This window comes from Anser brachyrhynchus (genome assembly GCF_964034855.1).
Source record: "Anser brachyrhynchus genome assembly, chromosome: 18".
NCBI lineage: Eukaryota > Metazoa > Chordata > Aves > Anseriformes > Anatidae > Anser > Anser brachyrhynchus.
In genome coordinates, this window is record NC_137711.1 from 5,987,185 (window position 1) to 6,000,493 (window position 13,309).

At 39.8% G+C, this 13,309-nt stretch overlaps 1 long non-coding RNA gene across 1 annotated transcript in view; it reads right to left on the bottom strand.

Annotated features, from left to right (window-relative positions):
- Positions 1-11,184, bottom strand: part of LOC308179790 — a 54,430-nt gene extending 43,246 nt beyond the window's left edge. The window contains exon 1 of the long non-coding RNA XR_013940541.1: positions 11,153-11,184. This is a non-coding gene — a long non-coding RNA (uncharacterized lncRNA). The remainder of the gene's footprint in view (positions 1-11,152) is intronic.
- Positions 11,185-13,309: the final 2,125 nt, after the last annotated feature.

Genomic DNA, 13,309 nt, shown 5'->3' on the forward strand with positions numbered 1-13,309 from the left:
ATTTTTTAGGGTTCTAATGTGTTTTGTAGATGCAATAAATCCAAATAAGTATTCATAAACTCTTCTGTTTCCCCAGGACTACTCCCTTTTATGTGTCTGCATGATCTCTACCAGAATCATTTTACCTTAATTAGTATCTTTGTACAATGCTACCACATGGTGTTGTTTAAAACCTGCATATCTCATTGACTCCTACCTTCCAAAATACGAGGAATAAAATCAGCATGGCATTGCCCACGGTGGAGCACAGCTGGCTCAGAACTGGCTGTAGTTGAAAAGACAGCTTTTCTCACAAGTTTTAGAAGTTACCAAGTATTTTTCAATTTAACAATAGAAACAGATTGGGCTTCAAGCTTCAGACACTGTTTGGTTGGTTTTGCTTCTGTTTTTTCAGGAGCAACTTATAAGTATATTTATTTATTTTTTTTAATTACAGTATACTCCATAGAAGTTTTTCTTTCTTGGTTTCTTACTTTGCAAAGTCTGTTGAAATGAATAATTGAACTGTTTTCTGTATGATTTTTGGTAGGGAGAAAATAATGTAGAATAACATACACAGTAACGTAGAAACAGACCAAAAAAACACTTCAAGGTTAGTAAATAAGCACTGAAATCAAGTCTGCCTCCACATGAAAAATACATACAAGCTTTTAATAGCAAAGAACACGAATTTCCCTTCTTAATATAAATGTAATGCAAAAAAAAAAAATAATAAAAAAAAGCTACCAGTTCAAACTGTATCAAGATCAGACACAGTACCAGCAAGTCCTGGTTCGTATTTCAAGCATTTCAAGGCCCCTATACGGTGCTGCACGGGCATTTCTCAGTGTGATATTGCATTAGCAGTCCTGCTGGGAATAGCAGCCACAGCCTAGAGGAGATATCTGCAAAGCCACCTAGCAAGTATCTCATCATATCAGGATAAAAAGGAGTTTGGTTGGCTCAGGCTTGTCTTTGCCCAGGATGTTCATTGTGAATCTGCTGGGCTATTTTGGTTTGGTTTTCAGGTTTTGCATAAACTGTTCAGTGTCCCGTGCTTCTTTCCTTCTTCTTCCTTAGCCTGGGGCAGAGACTGGCATGGAACTGTCTCAGCACTACTGTTCCTCAGGGATTATTCAAGGAACTTAAATGCATACAAATATTTCCTGTGCGTTAATACATATCTTATCCTGCTCAGCTTCAGTAAATAGATTGGTCTGCCTTCCATCACTCTGGCTTGCTAGCTTTCTAGATGCTGTTCCATTCACAGAGAAGCCATAGATGTTCACAACCATGTTTCCGTGGCTGAGAAGTCTCATTTCTTTATGCCTGCTTCTAAAAGTTTAATTTCACTGGCAGTCTTTGGCACTCTTTCCCATAAAGCATCAGGAGGCACATGAAAGCAAGTTAAGTGTGAAACGGTGGTTTTCATATCTGCTTCTGTGTATAAATCTTGTGAAAACCATTAACACAAACAGAAAAGAAAGTGTCTTATGGCATTTACATGCTAAGGGAGCGCTTCTATTTCTACTAGAGAAGACAGAAAGGAGAAACTGCGCCCACTTCTCAAACTGATACTTTCCAAAGATGCTTTTCTTTAGCTGTAAGCAGCGGACTCCTTTAAAAATAGCAGCTCTTGAAATTAATTTTGAGTTTTCAGAGTGGTAAGGGTTAATTTTCTATTGATTTTTCAAGTCAAGTAATGTTGTTAATTAAGCCTATTAGTTGCATTTAAAGGGGCGGTCATAAATAGAATCCATTATGCTAGGCACCCAGGGTAGAGAAGTCTTCCTGCCCTGAAGACCTTCTCTTGTAAAGGAAAATAATATCACACAAACAAACTTGGACAAGCATCAGCTCTTTCTCTCAGGTGCAGGGAGGAGTTATTAAACATCAGGTAAAGAAATTAAAAAAAAAAAAACAACAGCAAAGGCTAAGCGAAACAGAACTGGAGAAAGAGGTGGCGGTACAGAGTGAAAAATATTAAGGGAATACTTGAGGGGTCAGGAAGGGGGTGAAGCCCTGTGGGAGCTGTAGGAGGCCCTGCCAGCCTGTGCCTGCTACGGCTCCTTCCCACTGGGGCCTGGCTGCCTTCCCTCCCGACACCGCCACGCAAAAAGCAGTGGAAGGAGCACAACAGCCTCCTGTTCAGAAAAGATACTACCCAAGTTAACCTTAGGAAATCACGAGGCACGCACATGATGCAAATAAAACATAGTCCTTTTTTAGTTTACAGGGTATCTAGTCAGACACTCAGAGTAGCAGGAGCAGGTTTCTGAGCAATGTCTTGGCTGGCTTCCCTACAGCTCTTCAATTGCCCAGGTATCCCTTCATCATCTGAAAGGAGAGGCGTTCCTCTTGCCTTCCCAGTCACAATTCGGAACAAATAATTTAAAAATGTACATATCATATGAAACAAAATGATCCTTCTCCCTCAGAGGCTTCCTGAAGCCTGTGCACGAAGTACAAAAAGACTTCTCGTTCCAAGGGTAGATGTGTTTGCTGCAAGTCTCAGCAAGTTGCTAATGCAGTAAATTATACAGTTGAAAAAATGAGGGTGACAACATCCAGCTGTAACAGCAGGCACACAAAACATAGGTAAACAGTTTAATTACCCAAACATTTTCAGCTCCACAGAGAAATTGATGAAAGATTAAATTCCCTTTTTAATCCCCTTACATTTGCCTCATGTGAGCATTCTCCTCCGAGAAACACAACCCTATTGTTAAGTTAAATAGACATAAATACAGCCTGACCATTCCTCCTCAGCTTTGCTTCTCTTCAAATCAACCTTACATCATCTCTAGTCCTTCTCATTATTCTTTCAGATGAAGAAATGTTTTGGAAGGAAAACAGATTTTACTTTTCTGATACGCAGCCAAGGGGAACTCGTTCTCTGTGCAAGCTCCTTGCAGCCCGGAAATGGGAGTATGAGGTTTAAGGCTTAAATAATCAAACTTCCTGCAAAACACAAAGCAAGTGCCACATGACCTGCGGCTGCCATAGGCTTCGATTTGGTTTCTGTTACAATAGTAATGGCAAGGCTTCTAACAGCTTCAGCTGGAACAGCTCAGTTGTCCTTGTCCCTCCAGCCCCTGCCACCCCTGACAGGTCTGTCCCCAGTACGCCTTGCCGCTTGCTACACTCCCTTTCCTATGGCTCCTATCAAACTGCAGCAGGTTGTGTGCTGTAAGCAAGCAGAGCAAATGATTCAGAAAAAACAAGGCTTATGGCAAAGATTCTGCCCAGCTGAAGAAGCCGATTTTACTATGCAAATGGTAATTGCAGCAATCTTTAAAGACAAGTTGTTGACAAGCTTTGGGCAAGGTAAAAACAGAGGAAAGCAATTAATTTATTATTTTCCCTGTAAAGAACAGCGTATAGATAATGGCCCATTGTAAGCATGAATAATATTGGAGCTGCAAGCAACGTGGTATAATTTTAACATTCTACAGCCTTTTTTAATCAATCTTATTGATGTTCATCACATCCATAAAGCTCAAAAGAATGGGTTTACTAAACTTAAGGAAAATATAAGATCTCATTTTGTGCCTTTCAGTTTCTTCATTATGTTGCCATAATGTCATCAGTGTAATATATTTCACCCTTTTGCCTCCTTTTTAACATTCATTTTTTGATTCTGCTATGATTATATCTGCTTCTTCAAAGCAGTGAGAGATGAGTTATGAATGCTGCTTTAACTCCACTACAACATCCAGGAGATGAGCACAATGTGCTGAGAGGGGGAAAAAAAATTACCTGCTTTAGGACTCAGAATTCAACACTAACGAGCAAAATATCTTACCAGCTGACATTGGCCTGAAGGAGCTATGGGATATTAACAGTGGAAGCAACAGCTGGCACTAGGAGATCTGCATGGGTTTACAAACAACTTTGGCCAAAGATTAGCCAATTTAGAAATACTTTATACTCTACTGAAGTCTGCAGTAGGAAACAAGATTATGATAACTTCAGGACAGAGAGGTCAGAACATCGATTACATCTGCACAACCAAGACAGTGAGGCCTAATGGATGGAGCTATTAAACAGCCACACGGCTGCTCCTGTAACAGGGTCAGGAGCTTGCTGACTACCTCTGGACGAGCACTGCAAGGCAGTTTATTTCAGCCAGCTCCTCCACAGCAGATACGCAATGTTCCAACGTACAAAGCTTAGGGTAGATCAGCCAGATGCAACGGGCAAAACCAGCTCCAGACAGCTTCCCTCCACCGGTCTCACTAAACCAAAGGACCCTGCATTGAAGGGGGAAAGGGGGACGGGGAGGGGACAGGGAACAAACAACTTGAGCCTAGTTCTAAGAGGTGGTAAGAAGACTCGAGAATTCTTTTCTTACGCAAGCTTGTAGACTTGAAAAAAACCGCTTTTATTCCCAATTTGACCAGCATCATGGAAGAACCTTTAGTTAACTATATAACCACCTTTAAAAAGTTTCAGATACACGAAGAACTTTGCCAAAGTTTCTTTCAAAGCTGTGCGGGATAACAATGAGAACAAGAGACTCAATATTCTATAGCTTATCGCATGTTCTCAAGCCTTCTTTCCAAATATCTCAATGCTACCGTCCTCTCACAAAACCAAGAAAAACTATTGCACAAGATCTGAGATTTAATTAAGAAAATAAAGTCTGATTTAAGAACAGAAATACATTCAACTGTTGAAGTTTTCTGCATGAACAGGGTATCAGAATGATTTGAGATTTTTCTTGTCGCACAGTAACAAAGCGGAAGAAACAAAATGAACATGCACACACAGGGAATTGTTGATCTGATGTGTTTTGGTTTTACTTGAAAAGTTTGTGTTTTACCTGCAAAGTTTTCAAAGTCATCACTGAGTATCTGAAATGAAATTATTCAGAAGTTGTTTGTTACCACAAGCTTGCCCTCAATCTGCCTCATCTCCGTTTGTAATTCCTTGGGGAGAATGACACTTTTTTTGTTTTCTGATTTTCTGTTTATAAAAAATGTCTTGGAATCTTGCCACTTTCTTATTAAAAATGGGTATCTACGCCCAGCTAGTTGTGTGTAGACAAAAAAAATCCACGAATACATAATTGCAAGCACAACGGCATGTAAATATATTCAACAATTCATCTTTCTTAAGAAGGAAAACAAGCCTAAGGAAAAAGGCACATTAGACAAAAAGTCTGAAGCATTCCAAATGCATCCTACTATGTCTGCAGTGATCACTTAAAAAAAAAAAAGTGTAAAGAATAAGAATTATATTATCCATTTGTTAATTGTTTTGTAAGAGAGTGATCCAAAGGAAACAAAACCGCAGTCAGACATTACTGCCCCCCACAACAGCCTGAGCAGCAGCTGCCCTGCCCACCCATTTGCTCCAAGGCCCTGCATGTTAACCTGTACAGCCCCTTTATGAAAGGCAGGGATGAACACCTGCAGGAAGGAACTGCTTAGCCGAGCAAAGAGGTGCACATGTAACTATAGACTAACAAACTACTGATAAAATATAAACCCCTAACTGCGCATTTGGATGATTCAAGTCATTCAAATCTTCAGGCTAACAATCTCATTCATTTGAACTTACATGGAAGTAACTACTGGATATTTAGCACATTTGATGAAAAACATTCACAAACTTCATAAAGTTTTTTATTTGCCAAATGAGGTATTCAGTTTATTTCAGAATATATAATGTCATGAAATATGTAAAATTATTATATATTATATATAAAAATTACATATATTATACTAGAAGCACACAGGCATAGTCCCGCGTCTTTAGTGTGACCCACGTAGATGGGGGGAGTAACAGACACACATACACATGTCCAAATCAGTAGGTGACAGAACTAGCGTCTATCAAAGCCTACTTAGGAAACCCCTGCTGACTTCAATGAGCTTTGGATCCAGCTTTGGTTGTTTATATACCATTCAAGATTTTTACATGCCCTTTGGAATCCAATTGTTGCACGACATTTATATACCCATTAAACTTCAGTAACCAGGTAAGTCCTTGGAGACCTGAGCACCAGAATTCCAGGGCATGCTGCATCCATGCTTGTAACTGGGAAGAAAATCTAAAAGTGAACAAAGCTAACCAACTCCTACTGCTTTCTACTGTGGCTTGTAATATGGTAATGAAATGTTCCCAAAACTTTACAGGAACTGTTCTCATTTAATCAAAATGCATTACAGTTCCCCAGGTTTAAGTATTCAACATTAGTGTTCAAGAAATCTTCCTCATTTAAGGCAGATGTTTGTAAGAAGGTTTTGCATTTGGATAAAGGTCACCAGCTACAGTTGGACAGGTCATTCTGTGCCACACAGCAAATTGCTCCTTTGAGCCCACATGAGATTTAATATCCTGTGAATCAAAGCGTAACATGCTTTTTGTTTGCATACAAAGAGCTTTATCACAAGCACGCGCCAGCAACCGCTAGTAGAACAGACCGTAACTAGTGAGACAGACAAACCTCTTTGTCCCAAGAGCTCCAGGCAGTGGGTCTGATAACATGCAGCATCTCTAATAGTCATAGCAGAAGGGCTGCTCCTTGCAGAGCAGATTATGAAGAAAAAGGGACGACTTCAATCATCACAGTAGGATGCCTTTTCTTTGTTTTTCATAACATTTCTGCTTTTGGTCCTCCAAGTTTTTTCCTACTTCCCTGTCGTGTTAAGCAGACACCAAAACACAAGTACACAACTACTGGGGTACGTGGTTTAACCAACACCTCCCCTACCTTCTCCAGAAGTTCTTCACCACTCAGGGTGAAGCACACACTAACCAAAGAACACCATTCATCCCACCCATGTCAGGGGGATGGAAATAGCTGGGTCCGTACATGACACAGGCAAGGTAACCAGGCGTGAGATCCTCTCCGCTTGCTTCATGACATCCACGTACACAGTAAGTTTGCCTGCAAGCCATAAAGGCATAGCAAGTTAGGTACATAAAATGTGAACAGTTCTCATGAGTGACTGGATATTTTCCAGTTTGAAGGTAGGGTAAAATATGCATTTAATACTCCATGAGAAACTCGGTACTCTAGCTTTACTGCAGGGATCACACCGGTGTCTGTGAACACAGGAGACCCCATGCTGTTCCTGTACAGTATCAACTCTATCACCCATTTCCATGAGTTTATCTTGATTGTTCTTTTCTTTAATGGATGGTTACATGGAGGGTAAAACATTTCTCTCCCATATCCTTCACCTGACCAATTTGAAATGTATTCATCTGAACAGCACAAAATACATGAGTAAAACCCATGCCAGTGACACTGGCAGTGTAAGAGGAAGCACGCACAACATCAGAGCTTGAGGTAACATCTCCTGACAGTTGTGGCTGATTAAATGCTTAACCTCTTCATCTTACTCTCCTTCCCTGTTGATGCAAAATGAACATGAGAACCTTGCTAACAAAGCCAGAAGACAGAACTCATCCCCAGCTATTGCAGAAGAAGTAAGATTTATGCTTTTTACTACCATTTTTATCCTGCCTGAGTCTTCCACACCCACCAAGAACCTGTGCTGTCAGCAAATCTTGGGAAGAACACAAGGAAAATGCCCCAACAGAGGAGACTGAGTCTGTCCGTACAGAAAGGCCGCAACCATAGATAGTCTTTGAGGTGTTATCAGGCCTTTGATGTAATGCATTAACATTTGAGTCACATATTAGAAAGAACCGAAATACAACTGCAAGAGAGTTTTCTTAAAATTGCCAGATAAATGCTGTTTATCAGCAGCTGCAAATCCCACACATAGAGCTGCTTATTTTTGACCCCAGAACTGTGAACTCCAATAGCCTGTTGTGAAGCTGAAGGCACAGAGGTCTTCGTGAGCAGAAAACTCAAAGACACCTCCTTTGACTACTGCTAAGTGCACCAGAGCAGAAAACCCACTTCAGTACACAAACAAGGAAATAGTTTATAGCAGGATGGCACACCGAGACTTAGGAGCTAATTGGCCATAAGACATTTAATCACAACAAACACCAGGATAGTGGAATAGAGTCATAGTTTGGAACAATTTTGTAAAAGAGAATAACAACCCTATTATTTCATTAGTAGCGTTCTTTAATTAACTTCTATTCAATTTCAAGGTCTTGCATTTACAAAGTATTCTAGAAGCCTTGGCAACACTCAAACTTCAGACATTGCATCTCAGAGCTTTTATAAGCAGTGATCTAAATTCCACCTGAGTTATTCTTTACAGCATAACTTACTTATCAGGTATGAAAGTATTAAATATAGTACAACAAACACTGGTATTTAATTCTGTTATATAAAATATTTTCATCTCCATTCAGAAGATAATGCAGATAGCAATTATGATAATAGTGCAGATTATACACTACAGCACCCATAATTTACCTGCTCCCATTTTATCATGGCATGTATTCCATAAGTCTCCATGCTGCACATCTATCTGCAAGTTCCCTGTTCAACCTGCTCTGCCTGGTGTTAAAAGTATTCATATATATTCAAATGAAAACTGAGAAAAGTAAGTATATGACCATGACTGCCTATTAGAATGCATGTCTCCAGGAAGATATACTAACAGAGCTTTTGATTATTAATATTACCAGGGCACTATTGAAAAGAGGAATGCTGCTAACCTCACCGTTCTGGACAGGTTCCAAGGCTGGTAATTGCTTTCTGCATACTAGAATCATCTCTGCATTTAGAGTCAAGACCTCAAGTTCCCAAACACTGTAAGCTAAAGAAGGCCTTCCAGCAGCTCACTGAAGGGACAACCATGTGTTAAATGGCTTAGTATATTACAATAGAAAGCAGTGGCACAAGCCACCGTAGTGTATATTGCAGAGATCAGAAGCTTCTAAGCATGATTTAGAGGTGACAGTCTGCAACAGATTTCTAAAAGGAAGACAGAAGAGAGGGAGGAAAATAAAAATGGAAAAGGCACCTTCACTTCACACATGCAGTTGTCCTTAAAATTTGTACTATTAAAACAGAAACACCAAGTTAGGAAAGGGCTTGAAAAATATCACACCACCCTTAATGACTTCCTGGACACTCATGACACTCATATTGGTCTTGTTGATTTAGGCTCTTGATCAGTTTAACCTCAGCATGGACAAGGAAGGCTTTTAGGACAAGAGAAAGAAAGATTTCACAGGTCTCTTTCAAACTCTCTTGTTAGTCTTGGGGCTTCTCCCCCTCCCCCCCCCCTCAGATTTAAGAAACAAAGAATAAAGAAAATGTCCTTATTCCACCTGGCTGTGTCTGCACCAGGTTCTGTCCAAGTGATATGTCTCCAAGATTTGTTGGACTCTTTTGGATTCTACATATATTTTTAATAATCTTTCTCCTCCTTGCTATTTGCCAAGTTATTTATATTATTTTTACTGTCTCTTTTTTCAAGACTTTAGAACAAGCTCACCCGCGTTGACCCACCGGGTTCACACACCAGACAGCTCCTGTAGGTTTAGCATTAGACCAGGAGAAAACCATGCTGACCTCTCTGTTTGTCTTACTTAACCTGAAAAGAAGCAAATCGAAACACGAAGGGAACTTGCTTCCCTTGTCTGTGGAAGGAAGTGAATGATAGAAAAGGTTAACATTTTCTGTCATTTTTTTTTTCCTCAGAAATATCGCTTCCCCATCCCTCCCAAAGAATCTTGACTACATCCAAGGCAATGGGAGAACTGCAAATATTAAATAATAACAAACAGACACCGAACAATTTCTTTGGGGAAACAGTGTAAGATATAACACTTGTCTTTTAAAGCCTAAAATTTCCAAAATGAATTTAGAGGTGTACAGGCCATGCACTTTTGAGTAGTAGGTTTTTTTTTTTGGGGGGGGGGGGGGGGGGGGGATAAATCAAGTCTCTTTTATACTAAATATCCAAACATCTGCAGCCACTTAAAAAATTTATCAGTACCTGTTCTGGTGAGCTATAGTACAGAAAGGAAAGTTAAACTCTGTTCTTTAGGTTCACTTCTTGACTATCTGGAACTACTCCTCTGAATAAGAATAGAAGGAATTTACCTAATATTTGGTCGCATATGAGATGATTCAACACACATATCTACAAAAACTATCCTTGATACACATCCCTTTCATTACAGGGAGAATTATTGATTTTTCCCTGTTTTGTTCAATTTTTCATCCAACTGTATCAAACAAAGTAAGCTATTATCCAACCAAGACAGCTGCTGCTCAGAGCAGCGACCGGAAAAAAAAAAAACATCTAATTTGGTACTAAGTATTCAGGATGATAACAATCACTGTACTCCCAGCACATCTCACAAAGAAAGAAATGGTGCATGGTGGAGGAAGGGAGGGAATGCACAGACTCACTGACTGCCAAAACATAACAGCAGAGCAGGAACCTATAATCATCAAAGCAGAAATGGATGTAAAGTAGCAGTGCAACTACTGTTAAGCTCTTATCTTCATGGGACTGGAAAACACCATAGCCTTTTTATATACGTGCAAATGTAAATAGATATGTACACAAATATTAAAACTCTCTTTAAAGCAAGTCTTTGCAACCTTCATAATAACCTTTCCCTGTTTCTCTCCCCTCCCTCAAGAGTTTCTCCAATTCCAAGTAGGAGAGGCTCTCTCCAGAGCAAGCAGAGCATCACACTGAATTGCACACTTGGCAAAGTCCCCATGACCACCAACACGAACTTTCCCAGAGAATCAGCCATATGGCAGTATGCAGCTGTATACCAAGAGAAGACTCCCTCTGTTCTGACGTACTATGCCAGCATTCAGAGTTCTCCATTTGAATTGTGCACTCCCATATTGTGCTAATAGTTTTTAAAAAGTAAAAACACACATTTGCAGAAGAAACCACATTTAAGAGAATACCATAACCATTAAGAAACTTTTCTTGTAAAATAGCATTGTGTCTTGAATACGAGTTTTTAAAGTATCTATAACAATAAAACATTAAGAAGACCACGTGTTAGCACTGCTCTCCCAGTGAAAACACCCTGCTCAACAGCTTGCAATCTTCAACCATTAATTCCCTTATTCTTACCAGTTACCCACAGAGCAATTCAAAAGCAGAGCAGCAGAAATCCATGGAAGGGCAACAAGAGACAAAATTAAATATATGTATATATATATAATAATAATAAAAATAAAATAAAAATAAAAGAAGCATACATGCATTATAGAAGGTTTTCAAAATAGTTAAAACAATACAGACCCAACCATCTCTGTTTCTGCTTTGCCCAGGAATTTCCTATAGCACTCAGAATCCAACCCACCTGGCTCCAATCGAAGCATTTATGCAACCACCCAATACCTCTTCTCCCAGATACACTTCTCTTCTCTGCTGCCTTTCCACCTGGGAAAATACTGTCCCAGAAAATTAACTCTGTAACTGCCAAGCTAAGAAGTGACTGTGGCATCAGCTTTTGCGACAACCTGCCGTTCTGTAATAAAACGCCCTATTTCCCACAGTGCAGAAGGCCACGCAGGACTGATGGCTCCTCTCTCCTTGGTCTGTTTTGGAAGGAGACTTTTACAGCTCACTGTCACATTAGCTAGGGTCTGTATTTTTTTCCTTACAACATTGCTATGCAGAAAAAAAAATAGAACTTGGTGCAACAAATTTATTCTCTTTTTCAAATACAAAAATAATTGATAAACTACTGCCTTAAAAATTTGAATTATCCAAAGAATCTGAATTTCCTTCCAGCACATCCAAAGGAGGCACATACTTATCTCATGAAGAATACATGAAATATTTACATTTTCCTCTGAAAATACAGAAATGGATCTATTCTGATTCATCTTAGAATAGTTTCTACAGTCTCTACTTCTTCGATAGAATCCAAGAGCTTTCCAACCTGTTCAGCTTTTGTAGTACTGAAAGAGTCTACATCTAAGGAATCGGTTAAGACATTCCCCTAATAGCAATGCAATTCAGAAATGAAACGGTACACTGTGCAGAAAGAAATAAGGGCAAAATGTTAATGACTCACCCCCAAACTTCATATTACAAAATATTACAAAAATCCAATATGGCATGGAGGGCTATACTGTAGAATAGTTTCACAACTTTTTTTCCCTACGTTTGTTCTATATCTTTAAGCATTATAAATGGTAAATCTACAGCTTAGACTGACAGAGAAAATTAGCCACCTAAGGATGTAGGTGGGTGTTCTCTTGGGACTGATGGAGCCACCCAAGCATGCTAGGTGCCTGACTCCATTGGGAGCAGATTCCTAGACTATTTATACAAATCACATAAGGTGCCTGTCTCCATCTTTTTTTGTGTGTTTTATAAAAACCTGTGAGTTTAGCCTTGGGTACAGTTTAAAACAAAAACCAAAGGCCAATTAAAATAAGGCTTCCAAGTGGTGTTTTAGTTTTCTTTCTTTTCACATAAAGTGGAAGATATAATACTTTACCCTCCTCAAATGAATGTGTTCTAGAAGGGCAAAGCATTGTATCCTATGCTTTTATTGGACTGGATCTCAGAACACTCTCCAACAATAATTAATGAACATCGCCTCACTGCTCTTTTTTAATCTAGATAAGCATCAGCAATATTTTACACAGCGGGGAATAGGGAAACACAGGTGTTAAGTGGCTGGCCCAAGGTCACACAGCAAGGCTGTACCACAGCTAGGGATGAAACCAGCTCTCCTTCACAATACACCCATCCGTAAACTTTAAAAAATACTGCTGAAGTAATGCTGCTCCTCCTAACTCACAAAGCCGTGTAAGTGCTTACATGCACTTTGTGAACATCTTTAACATCAATGTGAAGAAAAGACCCTTCCTTTCCATGCCATGCTCCCCCCAAGTGAGATGCAGGGCTAAGGAGAAGCAGAAGGGCTCAAGAGCTGTCCGACAGGGCTCTGCCATCCGTTTCTTGCACCTAACTGAGCATTTGCCCTGGCCCAGAAGCTACCTAGGCACGCAAAGGACAGGCCAGAAGAAGATCAGTGTGATAAAATATATCACACCACCCAGTAATCCTTCAAAAAATAAGAATTCTGGACTGTATTAATTTTCTCTCACACCATCCTGCAAGTGAGGCTCCTTTTTTAAATGTGACAGCAATGGCCAGAGAGCCCTGAAGGGTCACTGGAAGCCAGGAGGAAATGGCAGAGCTGGGGGCTTCATTCTTATGTCTGTTTCGTGGAAATGTAAGAACAATCCACACCAAAAGAAAAAAAAACAACACTGTCTGTTTGACTTTCTCTCTCCTAGACAGCTTTATGAACTATATTGTTAATATAATGACATAGCTTGTTCAGTTCTTCAATTGCTTGTCACCTGAATGTGGCAGACTTTGTAAGTCCAAAAACAGAGAGAAGGCAGCCAGTAATTACCAGAACCAAACCCGCTATCCTA